The sequence below is a fragment of the Canis lupus genome, chromosome 13 (assembly GCF_003254725.2).
Source record: "Canis lupus dingo isolate Sandy chromosome 13, ASM325472v2, whole genome shotgun sequence".
Lineage (NCBI taxonomy): Eukaryota > Metazoa > Chordata > Mammalia > Carnivora > Canidae > Canis > Canis lupus.
Window position 1 is genome coordinate 50,606,181 of NC_064255.1, and position 14,626 is coordinate 50,620,806.

Here is a 14,626-nt window from a genome sequence, read left to right on the forward strand (position 1 = left end):
TGTAGGTTTATTTTTTTTTTAAAGATTTTATTTATTTATTCATGAGAGGCACAGAGAGAGAAGCAGAGACATAGGCAGTGGGAGAAGCAGGCTTCCTGCAGGGAACCCAATGTGGGACTGGATCCATGTCTTAAGGGAAAACCATGTGATTGGCCTAAGGGCACAATCAGAGATTGGAGAGTCTTCTAAATGTAGGACTGAAAGCTAGAGGATATGACTCTGGAAGGAAAGCAAAGCCATAAATAACTTGAGTAAAAATCCTTTGGTATCTATCCTAGGAAGTTTTGGGCATTTACTGTGGGGTTCTATTTATTGAGAATCCTAAATGTCAGAGACTTGAATTCAGAACACAAAAGAAGTCACTGATTTTTATAAAAAGTATTTACCAGGTGCTCTCTAACCTTTCTGGAACAAACAAACAAACAAACAAACAAACAAACAAAAAACTACTTATCTCTATCTCTCTCTGGAAATCCTACTAGTTTCTAGAACATTATCTTGGGCAAGTTACACTCAGTTTCAATGATCATGATGCTGCTTCTGTACCTGGCTGACTACCACTCATTCTCTTAATCTATGTCATGAGGTGGTGCTTTTCCTTACAGCTTCTAAATTTTTTCTTTATGTCATTCAAGTCTAAGCCTATCTTTCTTACAGAAAACCCCACCCTAGACGTCCAGTCAAAACTTTTCCCAATTGTACATTCTCTTACTCTGCTATATTTCCCTTCAGAGTATTTACCTGATTATTTTCCATTTCTACCTCTAGAAAGTAAGGCTCATGAGGACATGCATTGCTCTACCCTGGGAATCTAGAACAAAACAACACAGTAAGAACTCAAAATTTTTGAAAAGTGGATAAACAAAATCAAGAAATAAATGAAATAATAACAGATAGTTACATATGCTCTGAAGGAAGAAATAGTGTGTGGTGTTGTCTTTAAAAGCAATATAACTGGGGGTGGTGAATAGAATTGTCAGAGAAAAATCTCTCTGAAATAACAAAGACTTTAAGAAGACAAGGAAGCTGCCTTGCTTAAAGCCTGGGGAAACACATTCAACCAAAAGGGATAGGAAGTATAAAGGACCTACAATGTGAAAGAGCTTGTTAAATCCTGAGAATTGGGGTTCCTTGGGTGGCTCAGCGGTTTAGGGCCTGCCTTTGGGCCAGGGCATGATCCTGGAGTCCTGGGATCGAGTCCCGCGTCAGGTTCCCAGCATGTGTCTCTGCCTCTCTCTCTCTTTCTCTCTCTCTCTCTCTGTCTGTCTATCATGAATAAATAAATACAATCTTTAAAAAAAAAAATCCTGAGAACTGTTGGAAGACGATTGTCACTAGAGCACTGTGAATGAAGAAGAAAGTGGCTTGAGCTAAGGATGGAGAGATGAAGAAGAGGTGGTCTACAGAGCTTCTTGTAGAGAATGATATAAGGTTTTAGTATTTTTCTTAGTGAAATGAAACTGCTGCAAAGTTTTAAGTGTGAGAGTGGCGTGATGTTATTTGTTTTTAATAAGGCCTTTCTGTTCATTGGACAAATGACTGGAAGGAAAGAATACAATAGTAAAAGCAATGGGATGAGCAGTTATATGGCTATTACATTAGTCCAGAAAAAAGAATGATGATTGGTTTTGAGTTATAGAAAATGATACAAACTTACAATTTATTTTGAAGGTAGAATTGATAGATCAAATAGATTGAATCTAATGGATTACATCTGGGATAGGGTAAGGGAAAGAGCAAAATTAAGTACAACTTTTGAATATTTGTGGGAGCAAAAATTCTTGTCAACTTCTGATATAAAGAAGTTTGAGTGAGACAGGATTTGTAGAGGAGCTGCAGAATCATTTTGGGTATATTAAATCTGAGATGCCTAGGAGATATGCCAGTGGAGATGTCTAGACTCTGATAAACTTCATGTAATGGAACTTCTGAGGTGGTTTTGTTATATTCTCCACTGTACAAATGAGTTTACTGAGATATAGAGTAGTTAATTACCTTCCCACACTCCATTAGCAGCAACTGGAAAAGTGAACGTTGCATTGTCTGCCTCAGTCTAACTGTTTTTGTTTTTTTTGTTTTTTTTTTATTTATGATAGTCACAGAGAGAGAGAGAGAGAGAGGCAGAGACACAGGCAGAGGGAGAAGCAGGCTCCATGCACTGGGAGCCCGACGTGGGATTCGACCCCGGGTCTCCAGGATCGCGCCCTGGGCCAAAGGCAGGCGCCAAACCGCTGCGCCACCCAGGGATCCCGTCTGCCTCAGTCTAAAACAGTGCTTATAACTCATTAAGGTTTGCAGATCTGGGAGGAAGTCTAGTCCATAAATATATATTTGGGAGTTGTACATGGTATTTTGTGTCTGTTGGTATGACTACCTAGGAAGGAGAGAGAGCTGAGAGCTGAGGGTTATTAACATACAAAGCCTACTAAGGAAGCAAAAGACACCAACATGGTATGAGCAAGTACATAAGAGGGAAATAAGGAAAGAAATTTCATCACATCAGGGAGTAGAGGATTTCTGGGATAAAGGAATAGTGAACAATGCTGAATTGTTGAGAATTCAAGTAAAATGAGTCCCAGAATAGCCCACACATGTTTAATAAAAAAAGGTACATGATTAAAGAATTAAAGACCTTCAAAATATGTCTTCCCCAGAAACTCATCAGCCTCTTTCTTGTATTCCTTTAGTTTTCAAAAACTATAATCAAGGATGCCTGGGTGGCTCAGTGGTTGAGCATCTGCCTTCGGCTCAGTGTGATACAGGGACCTGGGATTGAGCCCTGCTTTGGGCTCCCTTCAGGGAGCCTGCTTCTCCCTCTACCTATGCCTCTGCCTCTCTCTCTCTGTCTCTCATGAATAAATAAATAAAATATTTTAAAAAACTATAATCAGGCTGGGGTGTAAAAAATAAAAATAAAATGAAATAAAGTATAAGCAAAAGTGAAATAAGAACAAGAAGAATTTATGTCATATAACCTTAGACAAATTATTTGACTTTCTGTGAGGTCTCAAGTCCTTGCCGTAAACTAAGGAAAGTTCAATCTGTTTTATTTCTTTTATAAGCTTCTTAGACACCAAATATGGTGATGGGTGTTAAAACGTTTTGATGACTCTTAAAGCATTAAGAAATATTGATTCTCTATACATATGGTTCTCTATACATTTACATTTTCTCTTATCCTTCTCCCCATTGGATAGCAAACCTCAAAAACTATAACGTCTACTATTTCCTTAGTTCACTTGGGCATAATACTTTAGAATGCATTTCACAGGGTTAAAACATGTAAATTCAGATGCTATTTTCCAGAAGACTTCATAAATTTTGTAAGTACCCTGAATAGTAATTGTGTCAAAATTTGCAGGTGGTCATTTCAGTCATCTCTCCACATCATTTTTTCCAAGGATGTAAATAAGACTTTTCTATATTTTTAGGTACACATTTACTCCTGTTGTAACTTGCAATGGGTTATAATACAGTAAGGTCGTGAGCAATAATCCGAAAGTTGTAGGGTTTTCTTGGTCCTATTCCACAGGTGCAATTTTATTTTTCATGGGAAATAAGAAAGAACACCAGAGAATGGTTTTGAGTTTGCTTGTAGGAGAACTATCTGTGTAAATATTGTAGCACCTATATATACTTCAGAGCCACATTACACAGGGCTCATAGGTGCTAGAATTTGAAAGACAAAGAATAACAATATAAACAATAAGAACACTAAAAATTTTTAAGTTTAGTCAGACAGGCTAAGCACGATGCCAGTCTGAAGATATTAGCAACCAAAGAGACAGTGTCAGTAGAGAAAATAATAACAACCTGTCAAAGAAAATACAGGGCTAAATGTTAGCAATTGCTAATTGAGAGCAAAAAAATCAATATCCCTATAATATGTTAGCTAATTCTTTATAAATTTAAGTCTTATAGTCAGTAGATTTTATCACAGGGCCAGAACGTTTTCACAGTAGTCATGGCCTTTTGTGGTCCTAAGAATAACTTTACAGAAGCAAATGCTGGTCTGGAATTTTTATAAGCCAATGTGATATTTTGAGGCTGACCTCCAAAATGATCATTCTGAACAAGGTTCATAGAGGAGACCACTATAAAACTCTTAGCTTACTCTATTATGACAGCAGCCAATCCTATTTTCAATTCTCTCCCCACCTGTAAAAGATTCACATTCTGTGATGGAGAATGGGGAAAACGGTATCAGGAGAGCTTGGCGGAGAATAGTTTGCTTTTGTGATTTTTCACTTAGAGTTGTTTGTGTTGAGTTCCTTCTATCTGCCTATAGATTTGTGATACATCAGTTACAAGTGTTATAGAATTAAGGATTCACTGTCATTTCCCATTGGGTGTTTCCTTTGGCTTTCCTCCTTCATCCTCAGATCAACAGGCCAGGCAGAAATCAAAATCCCAGAGATATCTAGTAATAGGTAGCAACAAAATGGTTTTAGTGTCTATTACCAGTGAATAGTATTTAATAGATAAGGAGCACAGGCAACTAGAATCACAATGGAAGGAGCATACAAGTAATAAAATTGGGATTTCTGTAACCCCTCACGCTAATCAGGTCATAGCAGACAGCTCCACCAACCTCAATTCAGAATGACTCATCCTTTAGTAGTTTCATAATTTAATTTTGAAATTTAGGAAATGTTTAAGTTATTTTGCTAAAAATTATATCCTGTTTGTTGCCAGAGAGGAGTTGTTTCTCAAGGGCAGCATCAAAGAAAAATTGTGCCAAATGGAATTAAACAGGCAAGGAAGAATTTATTTAGGACTGCTGTAATAGGGGAGAGAGAGTCAATTCAACTCCACGGATACAAAAGCAGAAGAGTTTTTAAGCATTGGGGTGAGCGGAAGAGGAGAGGATATTAATAAGGAGCTATGTTCAATGGCACTAGGCCATCTGGGTTTGTGAATTGATGCTTGTCAAAGTTGGGTTCCTACCTTCCCTTAGAGACCCAGACATAGGGGCCCTGACTTTCTTGATCATTACCTTTCTTTTTCTTTTTTTTTTTCCAAGATTTTATTTATTTATTCATGAGAGACACACAGAGAGAGGCATAGACATAGGCAGAGGGAGAAGCAGGCTCCCCGCAAGAAGCGTGATGGAGAACTCGATCCCAGGACCCCAGGATCACGACCTGAACCAAAGACAGATGCTCAACCACTGAGTCACCCAGGTGCCCCATCATTACCTTTCTGGGAGAATATTTACATCTCAAAGGGGTAGAAAAAGAATTTATCGTTGCAAGTTTTCTAAAGTAAGTGTTCTAAGAAAAGGGAGGTCAGGGGGTCTATGGTCAGCAGGCTATCTAAGTTTGATTAAGCTCAGGTGAGTGTTAATGTCTGTCCCAGTCAACAGTTATAGGACTGATGTCCTAGACTGATGTCAGAGACTGCTGGAGTCGTCTTTTATGATGTATGTACTTACAGCCTATGAGTTATTCTAAGCCACATGCAGAGACTTCTGGGAAAGCTGGATTAAGATTTATGAGCCTCTCAGAGCTCTGTTCCATGGTTCTACCTCTCACCTGCTAAGACCTGACGCATTGTTTTGAAAGAACTCAGTTTTGCAGCATGGAAGCAACTGTGCTGTGCGGTGGCACAAATGTTATTTGCCTCTTCTTCAGCCAGCAGGAAATCCCTGGAGAGGGTGCTGTAAGTAAAAAGGCTAGAGGTGATGTTGAAGGGAAAAGCAATTGCTTCTGACTGCTAATGTTTAATCTGTCCCCTACAGAAATGAAAGCGGCCTTTTATCTTTGAGTAGAATAAGGTGATTTAGAAGGGGAACAAGATGACACTGCAGTAGTTGATGCTGATGCCTTAGTAGTAAATTCAATTCAGCGCATGACTTATGCGAATTTCAAGACTGAGATAAACTTCACTAAATGTAATGGCTTCTGGGGAATAAGTTCAGAATTTCTTTTAAGTCTCCTAAACTGTTGTTGCCTTGCCATTCTGGGTTACATTGTAGTGGCAGTGTTTGATCTGCGGCATTTAATGACTTCTCATCATTTCTATCATCTTCATAGATATTTGCTCCAGGCTGAAACCTGACTCAAGTTGAAGGGAAGTCATAAAGTATTTTTTTCCCCATAGGTGAGAACTTCATAATTCAACTTAAGGCAAAACAATAACACATATGGTATGAGCATTTTAATAAATGCCTATTTCATAATCAATTTGTTCATTTTATTTTTCAAATATTAAGTTAATATTTATAAGGCCCACAAACTCCTGAATTCTAATAAATTCATACTGGATAACACAGACGTAACTATTCTGGTTTGTTTACAATAATTTTATGTCTATCTCCTGACCGCGCTACTATATATTTTTGATTTTAATATTATTTTCTACAGTACATTAATACGAAATCTTTTGGAAAAAATAACATTCTATAGCTCTAAATAGCCAAGCGGTCTTAAAAAGAGTTTTTAAAAATCAGAGTATCATTGGCATACAATAAACTACACATATTTGAAATGTACAATTCTATTAGTTTTGACAAATGTATACAAACATGAAACAATCACCACAATGAATAAAATACATGTCATTCATCACCCCAATTTCCTTGTTCCCATTTTTATTGCCATTCTCTTGCCCTCCTCACTGTTGCTCTGGAAGCAACCTCTCATCTGCTTTCTTTCATTATATGTGAATTTTCCAGAATTTCATATATGAATTCATGTAACATACACTTCCTTAGTCTTCCTCTTTTACTCAGCATAGTCATCTTGAGATTCGGCCAATGTTAGTGTGTATGAAGAGTTCATTCTCTTTTAATTCATTCTCTTTTAATTGCTGAGAAGTATCATGTTGTAGAAATAACAGAGTATATATATTCACCTGTTGATAGACATCTGGGTTATTCCCAGTTTTTGAATATTACAAATGAAGCTGCTGTCAACATTTGTGGAAAAATATCTGTAAGGTCATATGCTTTCTACTAGCTAAATACTTAGCAGTATAATGGTTGGATCAAATAATCTATGTATATTTAACTTTTTAAGAAATTGTCAAACTGTTTTCTGATGTGGTTGTACCACTCTATACTCCTACTGGGAGTGTATGAAAGTTTTAAGTCCTGTCTAATAATTGGTATGGATGGAATTTTTCACGTTAGTTGTTGTAAAATACGTGTTTGATACTCTGTCCTTATGGTTTTAATTTGCATTTCCCTAATGACTAATGATGATGAGTATCTTTTCATGAACTTACCATCCATATGTCTTCAGTGTGAAATATCTGTTTAAATCTTTCGTTTATTTTTATCTTGGTTGCTTTGATTAGACATTATTGAGTTTTGAGAATTCCTTATATATTCTGGATACTAGTCTTTAATGTTGTATTAATATACAATGTCCTAATCTGTGGCTTTTCTTTCCCTTATCTTGACAGTATCTTTTTAACAGAAGTTCTTAATTTCAATGGAGTCTGCTTTGTCCTTTTGTTCTTTTATGAGTTGTGCTTTTTGGGTCATATCTAAAAAAATCTTTTGCTAACCGAAGGTAATAAAAATTTTCTTCTGAGCTTTCTTTTTTAAGACTTTTGTAGTTTTATATTTTGTGCTTAGAATTGATCCATTTGCATTAATTTTTTAAAATGTCTTTTGAATAAAGATTTTTTGTTTTGCATACGAATATCCAGTGGTTCCAGCATCATTTGGCGAAAAGGCCATCCTTTCTTCATCATATTGCCTTTGCATCTTTGTTGAGAAACAGTTGTCCATATATGTGGCCTATTCTTAGACTCCTTATTTTGTTGACATGATTCATTTATCTATCCTATGATAATATTGTTAGGCAGAATTTTTAATCACATATGTTATAGTACTATAAATATGTTTTCTCTTCTTTATAGTATTCTTAACAATATTTTCTGTTCTTTAACTTACTTTAAGAGTGCATATGTAATACATATAACATACAATATATGTGTTTATATTATCAGTAAGGCTTTTGGTCAATAATAGGCTATGAACAGTTAAGTCTTGGAGGAGTCAAAGATTACATGTGGATTTTTGACTGCTTAGGGGTCAGTGCCTTTAACCCCTACATTGTTCAAGGAGCAGCTATATTACCTTGTCTTGATCTCTACAGTTTTATTGTAAAGCTTGACATCAGGTAGTATGAGTATTCCAAATTTTTTTGTGTGTTTTTCAAAATTGTTTTGGTTATTCTAAGCCTTAGCATTCTTATATAAATTTTAAAATTAGTTTGTAATTTTCTACAAAAAAAGGCCTGATGGGACTTTGTGATTGCACTGAAATAAAGATCAATTTAGGGAGAATCGATGTCTTAACAATATTGAGTCTTCCAATCCACGGACAAAGTATGTTTTTAGTTATTAGTATTTTTAGTTTTCAATGTTGAGCACTTACCTATTTTGTCAAATTGATCCCTTAGCATTTTTATATTTTTGTTGCTATTGTAAATGATACAGTTTTTAAAAATTTTAGTTTCCAAGTTTTCACTGCCAGTTTATGAAAACATAATTTATTTTTGCATGTTAATGCATTCTGCAACTTTGGTAAATTCTCTTATTTGTTCTAGTTGCTATTTATTTACTTTTTGGTAAAATCAGGTGGATTTTGCGGATAGAAAATCATGCTGTTTGTGAATAAAGACATTTTTACCTCTATTTTTCTGACTTGGATGTTTGTTGTTATTATTTTCTTATTTATTTTCCTTTAACTTACTGGTTAAACTTTCTGTATAATATTGAATAGAACTGGTAGATAGAAAAAAAAAAAAGAACTGGTAGATAGAGGAGATAGATGGCTTTTTGTTCCTAATCTTCAGGAGAAAGTATCCGATATTTCATCATTTTACATGATATTAACTACAGGTTTTTGTGATACCTTTCACTAGTTTCCTTCCTAGGAAGGAAGAATTGTTAGAATTTGTTAAACACTTTTATGTTGATATGTTTCTAGCATTTTCCTTTTTTCCAGTTTTAATGTGAGAAAATATGTGCATTGATTTTCAAATGTTATTATTATTATTTAAAGATTTTATTTATTTATTCATGACAGATGCAGAGAGAGAGAGAGAGAGAGAGAAGCAGAGACACAGGCAGAGGGAGAAGCAGGCTCCATGCTGAGACACTGGCATGGGACTCTATCCCAGGTCTCCAGGATCAGGCCCTGGGCTGAAGGTGGTGCTAAATCGCTAGCCCCACAGGCTGCCAGATTTTCAAATGTTAAAGTAACCTTGAACGCATAGGATAAATCTCCATTGGTCATGACATTTTTTTTTGTTTGTGTTTTTGCATCTATGTTCATAAGAGATTGATCTGTAGTTTTATTTTTATCTCTGTCTACTTTTGGTATCAGAATACTTCTGACTTTGTAGAATGAATTTTAAAGTATTCATTTCCTTTCAATTTTCTGAAATAGCTTGTGTAGTATTGGTTTTGTAGTTTTCTCTAAATGCTCGCTTGATCACATATACTACTGAAACCATCTGGACCTAGATTTCCTTTTTTGGAAGGTTTTAATTTACAAATTCCCTGCTTTCAATAGATATAAGCCAATTCAGGTTATCTGTTCTTCTTGAGCAAAAAAATGTTTCTTAATGAATTGGTACTTCTATGTTGTCGAATTCTTTTTGGCATAAGTTTGTTCACAACATTTCCCTGTTATCCTTTCAATATCTGGGTAATCTGTATTAAAGACATGTCTCTTTCTTCCTAATATTTGTAATTTGTGTCTTTTTCTTTCTGATCAGTTTCAATAGAGGTTTATTACTTCTGTTTATCTTGTCAAATAAGATTTTGGTTTTATTAATTTTACTCATTTTTTCTTATTTTCTATTTCATTGATTTCCACTTTTAAAAAATATTTCCTTTCATTTACTTGCTTTGGGTTTAATTTGCTCTTCTTTTTTTGCTTCTCAAGGAGAAGCTGAGGTTTTTTATTTGATATCTGTTGTCTTTTCTATAATGGCATTTAGCGCTATAAATTTTTCTCTAAGCATTGCTTTTGAGTCATCCCATGAATTTTGATATGTGCTTGTCATTTTTATTCATTAAAAATACTTTTTAATTTTCATTTTAATTCCTTCTTTGATCCATGGATTACTTAGCGGAGGAATTTCCAGAGATCATTACTTTCTGATTTCTAATTAACTCCTTATTTTCAGAGAATATACATTGTGTAACTTGGATCTTTTTAAATTATTTTAGAATGGTATTATGGCCCAAAGCATAGCTTATGCTGTGTGTAATTGAGAATAAAGTGTACTCTGTTATTGTTGGACAGACTGTTATAGTAATGTCAATTAAGACAATTTGATTGATAATCTTGTTCAAATCTTACATATCCTTACTTACTGATCTATCTGTTGTGTTAATTATTGAAAATGGATGTTTGAAGTGTCTAACTATAATTGTGAATTTGGCTATGTCTTCGGGCAATTCTGTTAAGTTTTTGCTTCACGTGTTTTGAAGTTCTGCTATTATGTGCATAAACATTGAACTGTTAAATCTTCTTTATAAAGGGGCTTTCTTTATTTCTGACAATATTCTTTTTGTCTGAAATCTATTGGTTTAATAAAATTATGGCCACTTTGGTTTTTTTTTTTTTTTTGTAAGTGTTAACATATTATGTCTTTTTCCAACCTGTTACTTTTAATTTATTTGTTTATATTTGAAGTTCATTTTTTAAAAGATTTTATTTATTTATTCATTCATGAGGGACACAGAGAGAGAGGCAGAGACACAGGCAGAGGGAGAAGCAGGGTCCATGCAGGGAGCCCGATGTGGGACTCGATCCCAGATCCCAGGATCATGACCTGAGCCAAAAGGCAGCCGGTCAAACCGCTGAGCCACCCAGGTGTCCCTGAAGTTCATTTCTGATGGCAGCATATATCTCTGCTTTTTATTTGTGTTTGTTCATTTATATTTACTTGATTACTTTTTTTTTTACTTGATTACTTTTATGATGAAGTTGAAGTCTATCTTCTTGCTGTTTTTTATTTGTTAGCTTCTTTTTTTTCTGCATCATTTTGGATTAGTTAATTTTTTTTTATGATTTCATTTTCTTTCCTTTGTGATTTATTAGCTATCACTGATTATTTTAGTGGTTACTTTATGGTTAATAATATACATTTTTTCATTTATCATACTTTAAGTGATCTTATACCATTCATGAATAGCTTATAACTTTATACTCTAGTAATAAATTTACATTTCTCCCTTCCTGAGCTTTATAAACTGTGCACTGCATGAATATTTTTACTTAAGCAGTCAATTATCTTTAAAAGAGATTTAAGTAATAAGAAAATATCTTACACATTTGCCTAAATGCATACCATTTTTTGTGGTCTTCATTTTTTGTGTGTGTAAATCCATATTTCCATCTAGTATACTTTTCCTCTGCTTGAATAATTTTTAAAATATTTCTTGAAGTGTGGTGAGGAATTCTTTGTGTATGTTTGAAATAGTCCTATTTAACCTTCCTTTTGTAAAGGTATTTTCTCTTGGTATAGATTGAGTTGAGTTTTTTTTTTTTCAGTGATATTGCTGTACTGCCTCTAACTTGCATTTTTTTTTCTAATGAGAAATATTCTATCATCTTATCTTAGTTTTTATCTTGTTTTCTACACTGAGTAAATTTAAAGTTTTATCTTTATTACTGATTTCATAGTTTTCTTTACTTTCCTTATGCTTGGAGCTCAGTGACCTACAAGAAATTTATAGCTTTAATCAAATTTGGAAAATGTCCATTTTCCCTTCCATTATTATTATTCGTTTTTAAATCTTGCCCCTTCTATGTTCTCTTCTGAATGGCTTCTGTTTTGTGTATATTGAGATACTTCAAGTTTCCCTACAGCTTACCTATTCTTTGCTCTTTCTTTTATAATTTTCAATTTTAATTTTTTAAAATATTTTTTTATTTATTCATCTGAGAGAGAGAGAGAGAGAGTACCTGCAGTGGGGAGGATCAGAAGGAGAGGGAGAGGCAGACTCCTTGCTTGATCAGGGAGCACGATGTGGGGCTGGATCCTAGGACCCTGAAATCATGACCTGAGCTGAAGGCAGATGCTGAACTGACTGAACCAGCCAGGTGTCCCTCTTTCTTTCTATTTTTAAAGTTCATATATTTAATTTTTATTAATTTCCACATGTTTTATTTTTAGTTTCTATTTCTCCTTCTTCAAATTCACTGACCTTCTGTACTATCCTTCCTTTTATCTCATCTCTATATTTTTTATCGCAAATATTAGTTTTAATTTCTAGAATTTTTATTTGGATGATATTTTTTACATATCTTAAGTGTTTATTTAGCATTTGAATTTATGCAATATAGTTATAGTAACTGTTTTAATGTTCTTTTCTGCTAATATGAGGATCTTTATCAGAGAGATCTAGTTTAAGATTGACAGATTTTTTTTCCTTACTGCATCAGATTTCCCTGCTTCTTTTTAATGCCCAGTAATTTACTGGATTCAAGACATTGTGGATTTTAACTATTTTTAACTATTTTAACTATTGTTTTATATATTTGTATATTTTTGGATGTTTTGGGAAGGAAGAGAATATCTGATCTGTTACTCTATGTGGGCTAAAAGCCAAAAATGCAATTTTTTAAAATGATTTTATCACATTATTTTACAAAATATCTTGAGTTCATCCCTCTGGCTCAGATAGATTCAAAAGAGCTCTTTCTTCTTAATTTTCAATAAAATGTACAGTCGATTCAGAAGTATTTTACCCACTAAGTGGTACTATACTGTGAGATGGCTTCTAAAGTTGTTTTTAGGAAGTTTATTTTTAGTGTCACACTGGCAGGGGTGGGGGTGGGGTGTACCTAATTGACTGTGAACAGGATGTCTTAAACTAAGTGAATTTGGTTGGGAGCTCTTTCCATACCATCAGTAGGTTTCCTTTTGCTGTGGCTAAAAAAAAAGCTTCTCGTGGCGGTGGTGACAGCTCCAGAGCAGGGTCAAACTGCAGAGGCTGGAGTCATGGCAAGGCAAGTGTTTGGAAAATTTCTTCCCCTCTTTGACCGAATTTTGGTTGAAACTGTAACCAAAAGAGGTATTATGCTTTCATAAAAATCTCAAGAATAAGTGTTGCAAGCAACAGTAGTAGTTGTTGGATCAGGTTCTAAAGGAAAAGGTGCAGAGATTCAACCAATTAGTGTGAAAGTTGGAGATAAAGTTCTCGCAGAATATGAAGGCACCAAAGTAGTTCTAGAAGACAAGTATTATTCCTTATTTAGACATGGTGACATTCTCAGAATGTATGTGGACTGAAATCGTTATTAAAATGGCATGAAGTGAAGCTGCCCATTCCAGTGAAATTGTGAAATCTTCCATTATGTAAATAATTTTCATGTCTCTCTTTTATAATTAATGGTATCCAAAAAAAAAAAAAATCTGCTTTTTTTGAAGATGTCCTTTCCCTGAAGGATGACTTTATCCAATATCACCAATCTTTGCTAAGATATAAACATGATATGTTAGTTGCTGGTTGAGACCTCAAATCCAATGTTCCTGGGAAAAACCCAACAATTATCTTAACAACTTGTCAATGGAGTTAGTCATCTGGAAGAAATTTTTCTCCTTTAGAAAATACACTTATAGGAAACCTGTGAATGGAGAATAAGAAAAGGAAGGCCTAAATTTGTGGGAAGAAAGTAATCAAAACAAATTGGCTCTAAAAATAAATGAAGAATAATTTTAGGGTGGGTAAAAAAAGATTAAAATGATCAGAGTGGATCAACATAGGAGAAAGAAGTTGAAAAAAAAAAAAAAAAAAAAAAAAAAACATGGTAGGAGTCCGAAGCTTGGGGAAGAGAGACAGCTCAGAACTTTTTGAAAATAGAATCAATAATGTTTGTGTCTATGTTGCTGAAACTTCTACTGTGTAAATGTTTTTTTATCTCTCTAAATCCTCAGAAAAATCTGATTGTGTCCAGAGATTTTTCAGAAAACCTTATGAAGCAGACTAAGTCTTCTAGGGGAAAAAGTCTTGATAAGCTAGTACTTGTTATATGATATAGCAAGGCTTGACTGGTTTCATTCCCAAGAGATAATTTATGTAAATTACCAAAAGTAGATGCAGTGGAATTATGAGATAATCGCATATCTGTATTTTGCTCAGTGTCAGGATGACATTTATATGTTTGGTCTGTGAAGTATTTATTCTACAGAATAGAAGAAGCTTACCTCTAAACATGTTTTAGTTATTATATATTGCTGTTAAACACAGCATTCACAAGTCTAGTAGGTAAAGCAGTAAACATTAAGTTCAGTATGCTATGGGTCAGATATCAGGTTTGTGTCAGCTGGATGCCTTGGCCTCAAGCTCTCTCACAAGGCTGCAATCAAAATGTCAGTAGGGGCTATGGTCTCATCTGAAAGTTTGAATGAGTGAAGTCATTCAAGTCAATTTTATTTTCAAGTTAATTTTGAAAGCATTCACTTTCTCATGGGCTCTTGGACTGAAATTTTCAGTTTCTCACAGATTGTTGGCAAGAGATTTCCTTTAGTTTCTTGCTTAGTGGATTCTCCATAGGGTAGGTTAACAACATGACAGTTGGCTTTTCTCAGAGCAAGAGAGGAAATAAATCTTTTTGTTATCTAATCTCAAAAAGTGACATAATCTATCT

At 34.4% G+C, this 14,626-nt stretch overlaps 1 pseudogene; it reads left to right on the plus strand.

The window, feature by feature from the left end:
• The first annotated feature begins 12,977 nt into the window (after positions 1-12,977).
• On the plus strand, positions 12,978-13,268 carry LOC112652131 (10 kDa heat shock protein, mitochondrial-like; annotated as a pseudogene).
• The last annotated feature ends 1,358 nt before the right edge of the window (positions 13,269-14,626 follow it).